The sequence below is a fragment of the Ostrea edulis genome, chromosome 1 (genome assembly GCF_947568905.1).
Source record: "Ostrea edulis chromosome 1, xbOstEdul1.1, whole genome shotgun sequence".
NCBI classification, from domain to species: Eukaryota; Metazoa; Mollusca; class Bivalvia; order Ostreida; family Ostreidae; genus Ostrea; species Ostrea edulis.
Window position 1 is genome coordinate 75,280,663 of NC_079164.1, and position 6,996 is coordinate 75,287,658.

General features: G+C 34.5%; 1 non-coding gene across 1 annotated transcript; it reads left to right on the plus strand.

Annotated features, from left to right (window-relative positions):
- The first annotated feature begins 6,924 nt into the window (after positions 1-6,924).
- Trnaa-cgc (transfer RNA alanine (anticodon CGC)) lies at positions 6,925-6,996 on the plus strand. The gene has a single exon. It is a non-coding gene; the product is annotated as a tRNA-Ala (tRNA).

Genomic DNA, 6,996 nt, shown 5'->3' on the forward strand with positions numbered 1-6,996 from the left:
ATGTTCCATTCGTAATTTTTCACTCAAAAGGAGGTGTGTGAATACTCTAAACGGAAAGAAAACAAAGACCATTTCTTTCTTTTAAATTAAAGTGCGGGTTGCAACTCCCGTAATTCCCTTCCTGATCCGCCATTGTAATCCAGGAAAATTTCCTACACGAAAGCAAAAGTTCTTTCCCATAAGAAGTTGCTGTTGAAAAGCCAGACAATATATTCTTCTCATCTCTACACATGATCATTCCCAGTATTACAAGAAAGAATCATCAAGATATCAAATCAGAAAAAGTGATTGATCCTTTTGACGAGAAAATTATAGATATTATGTTTGAATGGGGAACACTATCAGACAGACTGCACCGATTTAAAGCAATTACGTGGTTCGAATCTTATTTCAGTGAAAGCAATTCAAACTATCTTAATGCTAGAAGTGATGGGGGTTTTGATATTTAAGTTTCCATCAAAATGTAAATAGAAAATAGAACGTTCGTTCAAACTATTTACGTCTGAACCAGAACAAAAGGATTTTCCCCATTAATAGTACACCTATAAAGATGCCTTCTATTAGAATTCTGGAGATTTTGTGAGATTACTTTACCATATTTCGAGATTACGGCCTTAGATGATGTTAGGACTCCCAACGCTATGAGTCGTCATACAAAATAATCATCTCTTCACTTATAACCGTGGGGAGTTTCCACCACACAATTCTCAAAACTGGAAAAACAAATCAATTATAGCTAACACTTTCCCACTGGAATATCATATACAGACACTGATCATCTTATCTCATTTAAAAAGATGCATTAAGGAAATGTATCCCCTTGTATTAGGATCATTTGAGGAGGGATTAATTGCGGTTTTGAAATAAAAATCTATAATTTTCATCCCAAAATCAGGAAGGATATCAATAATAGTTTTTTCTGTGAAAAGCCAGATCCCAGATGTTTACGGTGATTAATGCCTCGTCAAATGCTGCAAATTAAGAAAGGCTCTGTTCTATATACCATGTCCAGAACATGCTGTTTTCTTGTTGAATGTGTATGTCAAATACACGGCAAAGTCGTCCTTCATTAGTCTGTGGAAGCGCTGTTCTCCGTTGATTTATGTCGCTCATGTTGATACTCTTTCTTTGTTTCTCATACCTGTTTATTTTTCAAACGCAAATGTGGGATATTTTATTCAAAGAAAAAGCACGCCGAGAGTATTGCATAAACAATACACGTCGGATTCCCCCCTACCGGCGCCCCAATTAATTGACGGATGTATTTCGAGAGAATGTACATTTAATGTTGTTTGATCTTGAACATTCACCTAAAATATTGGTACCAAGTCACCACACCCTTTAACCTCAGACGCTCTATGGGTAAAGTGCTAATGGGAGAGAAAATATGCTGTGGACATTAATACCGGATGAATGGACAGGTTGATCAGTACAAGGCACCCGAAGGTCGGGGTCTAAATAAAAAAAATATGTGTGAGATGGTTGTATGATTAGATTATTTCTTAATTATATTACTATCGCGCTGACTACACCTGTCAAACTTAATTTCTTAAATACATGAAATAGAAAACACAACAATCAACTCCGGTGTATAAAAGTGTAGCAAGCTAGACGTATTATGGTAACCTGGATATTATAAAAGTATATTCTATTTATTTAAAAAAAACAACAACAAAAAAACACCTTTCCTATTCGATATATTATAATTGTAAACAATGGTAGAGAAAAATTTATATAATTCCCCTCGTAATGTAAGAGAAATTGTAAACAATAAATCAATTTTATTTTTAATAACATCTACTTCCTTGGGCATTTTGGGTAACACTTTTGCTCGATGCGACACACCATTATGTGATATATTTACCAGTATCCATTACGCAATTTCCGAGACATCAGCTCTTCTGTGACGGGGATACGTTCGGCATTCTATTGAACATATGCGTGGGTACAAAATGAATATATCTATTATAGATAACGATACAATTTACGAAAGCGTAAATATTGTTTATACCAGCCGTTAGCATGCATAAAAATAATCTGCTTGACTTAGAACACTACATTGAGTATGAAATTATTATTTATTTCCTCTTCGACATGGATGATACTCTTATCAATGAAAGGTGATGATAATCGACATATTAAACATACTAAATATTTTGATGCAGTTCGAGTGGTTACATGACAGCTGGTAATCATCCTTTATGCCACACATAAAACAACATAAATAAGCATTTGTACCCATCGCGAGTATACGAAAATATAATTTGCGTCTCACCGTGCGCAAGAGTTCAACAAAGGGAAAGAACTATTGGGAAATTTGGTTTGATATTTCGTTGTACATAAACGTAGTTTTTGTTAGGAATGGAATGATCTTATTCAGAACTCTTATGATTTTAAATACAAATCATAAGCGTGGTATACATGTATATCCCAAATGTCACATACTAAATTTGGGTTTGATGATTATAAATATAACAACCAAGAAAAATTCCCGTCATCGTGCGTCTCACCGTTAGCCTAATTTCGATGCAGTTCAAAAAGCATCAAATCTGGGTCACCACATTTACAAAAAATACGTAGGGAAAATAATCATGCATATGCATGCACCACAAAACAACACAACGATAGAGCATTCATATCTGTATCTTAATTAATTATAAAGGAATTCTTAATCCTGAAATACTACTTACTATCAACCGTTGGATAGATTGATTGACTGTTTCTACTTTTCGTCGAGAATGTTTTACTCATATTGAGGCGTCACCAGGTGTTTGTGAAGTACCACAAAGTTTGGCCTACGCTTACCGCTCATGGCCGTAGGAGTGTGGGTTCTTTATCGTGTCAACGCCTTCTGCGATATGGGACCTCTGTTTTCAAGGTCATACCCAAAGGACCTGTGATTCTCACTTCTACATGCCGAGCGTTTGGCGAAGGAGCAATCACTACCTATTTTAACGTCTCAAGTTTGACGCGGCCATGGCACGAGCGGGACTCGATCTAACGACCTCCTGGTTACGAAGCGAACGCTCTAACCACTGAGCTACCGGTCACAAATCCTCGCGGCAGTAAACCAGCTGATCATATTTAGCCCACAAACTACAGAATAAATACTCGCGTGATTAATTTACAGATTCAATATGTATTTCCATTGATATGATCCTTTTAGCATTAAAGGGACTGGTTCACGATTTTTGATAAAAATATTTTACATTTTTGATGTTAAACATTAAAAATATAACTTATTTAATGTTCACAGCCAAACTTTTGACCTTCTGAATGCAAGAATAAAAGCAATATTTTAGCCTTAAATCTGTGTTATGTAAACAAAGACTCGAGTCTTTTTATGTAAACAAACAAGTGAAATATTGATTTTGTAATATAATGCATCTTGATTTTGCATAGTCACAAATTTAAACTTTTAGATGACACCTTTCACCCCAAAATTGCTTGAAATGTGAAAGATATGATAAACTTAGATCGATATCCACTTCTTTAGAAAATTTCGTAAACAAAAGCATACCACAATCTTTGTTTACAAAACAAATAATAATCTCTCTAAAATGAGCTTCTGTGATAATGTATATAACCTTAATTTTCATGTGAAATCTTTCAAACACATTAGACAGTAGATTTTGTTCATTAAAAGTCAAAAACAAAATTTGGGGGAAAATAGTGAATCAGTCCCTTTTAATGAGCTTGAAATGTTAAATCAATGAAGTGATTATTTGCACAATCAGCGACCGAGTTTCGTCGAATGAGGCAGTCCTTCCCATCGGAACACGATCCTAATAAATTTAAAAACATCACAATCTAAAAATGTTCATTTCATTGACATCAGTCGATCAAATGTTACCAAATTCGAACTTGATCTTTAGTTTGTCATTCTGAAAGTTTCAAATGAATCCACAACTGCAAGCCTAACGGAGGAAGAGGCCCATGGGCAACATCGCTCACCTGAATCACCTTGGCCCATATCTGAAGACTTTCCATATATATTTCCATGTAAAACCTTAGTTCCTGTTGTGGCCCCAACCTACCTCTGGAGGCCATGTTGTTGTTTTTTTGTTTGCTTTATATATATATATATATATATATATATATATATATATATATATATATATATATATATATATATATATATATCTTAGGTATGCATATTTATTTATTCTATGTATATATCTAGGGCTGTGCGGTGCACCGAAAATTTCGGTGCACCGCGATTCATACCATTCGATTCGATGCACCGATTACAAATTCCGGATTTCGGTTCGGTTCGGTTTAGATTTTACTTACACCAAAACAACAAATATGGCGTCCGAGTGATGTTGAAAACATGTGGTTTTTTATGCAACGGAGATTTAAATCACTACTGTGTTAAGAGTTAGCATTTTCACCACTCAGATACCAACAGAATATGGTCCGTAAGATCATTGCAGTTTATCTTTACATGACATATATAGCATTTCTGTCAGTGGTGGAGTGAAATCAACATCGTAAGTAATGACACAGATTTGACAGTTAACATGAGAGAAGTAAATCAATAAAGGAGAGATTTTCAAAGACTCTCAATTGATAGAATTGTTGAATTTTTGCATATCAATGAAAACAATATCATATACATTTTAGATTCACTATAGATTTGTTTAATAATCCAAAACTTATGCAGCACATTAATATAACAAATTTTGATAGACTGTCAGTGTTTTCTTTTTTCTATCAAAGTTATAAAATGCCATTATGAATAGATATGATGTTTACAAATGACAACATATAGTTATATAACTTGAATTAAATCAAATCAAATATGCTACTCATTAAAATTGTCAATTTTTGTGGTGTCATTAGATAAATTGGATCTAACATGAACCGAATCGAAAATAACCGAACCGTGCTGTTCTGAATCGAAACCGAACCGAATCGAGCTAACCCTGAATCGTCCCAGCCCTATATATATCCATATTTTTATGTTTGTGTTGCAAACTGTTTTCAGTGATGCATGCTCATCTTAATATAACTAGTCCCTGTGTATATATATGCATGACTTGTGATGTCTGTATACATGTATGCGTCCTGTTTTATTTCAAATTTCTGTTTTTATGTCTATGCATGCAATTATATATCATTAGTGCTTTGTGGTTTTTTTTAATGCTATATAGTCGGTTAAAGAGCTCTTAGCTCATGTTTATTGTTTACCTGTATATAGTTTCCGACTTTAAATAAAAATTACTTACTTATATACAAAACTTGAGTATGTACTATGTCAGAAAGCTTTCAAGTATATATCAACTTCTTTGACCCAATGGTGCTTGAGAAGAAGATTTTTAAAGATTTTGCTTATATATTTCTATGTAAAACTTTGATCCCCTATTATGGCCTCATCCTACCCATGGAGGCCATGATTTGAATTAACTTGAATTTGCACTATTTCAGGATGTTTTCATGTAATTCTCAGCTCTTCTGCCTCAGTGGTTCTTGAGAAGAAGATTATTAAGGATTTTCTCTATTTATTCCCATGTAAAACTTTGAACCCCTATTGAAGCCCCAACCTACCCCGGGGACCACGGTTTGAAAAAACTTGAATTTGCACTATGTCACAAAGCTCTCATGTAATGAAGAAGATTTTTTTTAAACCATACCCTAATATTTGCATTTTTGATGCTTTGTGTCAAGTTTGGTTGAAATTGACTTAGTGGTTCTGGAGAACAAGATGAAATTGTGAAAAGTTTACGCCGACAGCGACAGACAATGGACAAATTTTGATCAGAAAAGCTCACTTGAGCCTTCGGCTCAGGTGAGCTAAAAAGTCTGGAAAACAAATAATTCGATCGACAAAAAACAAATCATTAAAACCTTTATGTTTCTTGTTTGCTTATTATTCACTGTCATGTTAACCACTGTATAAGGTTCTCTATAGTAACCATTTACAAATGTAAAGAGATGTATTTTTATAAGATATTTTTATGTAATGTAAAACGCTCAAATAAATGCAGTTATGTAAATTAATTTTTGTTATTGTTTCAAAAATATTGTAAACATTTACAAGTGTAAAATGCTACTGTTCAAATTGAGAAGTTTTTGAATTTGTCAGCACTTAGAGATTATGTTTCTCGTGCGGCACCTTTGCATTCGAAACAGAAGTATAGTCAGGTTGCAAGCACAGAGACTTTCTCCTGTATCTAAAGTACTGCTCAAGTTATAATTGACAAATGAAGATGTATTGATAGTGTATGTAGTGTTTGTATGATATATGAAAGTGTCCAATATGAAATTGGACTGGAGAAATATTCTATTATTGCAGCCTAGGCAAATTACAAGAGTAATGCCAATCTTTTAAATCATGATTTTATTTATATTGTAAAGTTATTAAGATATGATATCGTTGTGTACAGACAGATCAGTCAGTGCTGTATTATTGCAATTGTGTGTTTGTCTGTCTGTCATATTTGGAGACGTTCATAGCAGTGTTTCCCTATCTGGGGTAAGTATAGTGGTAAGGTAGTATGGTACAGTACGGCGGGTGTGACCGGTCGACATGGGATGCTTACTCCTCCTAGGCACCTGATTCCACCTCTGGTGTGTCCATGGGTCCGTGTTTGCCCTACTATCTATTTTGTATTGCTAACAGAATTATGAAATTAATCACTGTTCGTTATCTTCACCTTTAATCTTAAATATATTATATGAAAGGTGAAGATATATATTTTATTTATCATATGTCATAAACCTACATTGTACTATTTTTGCAATAGTGTGTATAAATTGCATACAAAATGTAGGTTTTAAAGGTTCATGAATATGATAGATACATGCAGTAAGCATCTCCTGTCGACCGGTCACACGTGAGCCCTATATCTTGATCAGGTAAATGGAGTTATCCGTAGTCAAAATCAGTGTGACAAGAACGATTACCATGACTTCATGACCGCTGCGGTGGTCTAGAGGTTAGAGCGTTCGCCCCGCATGCGAAAGGCCAGGGTTCGAATCCCGGCCGCGACA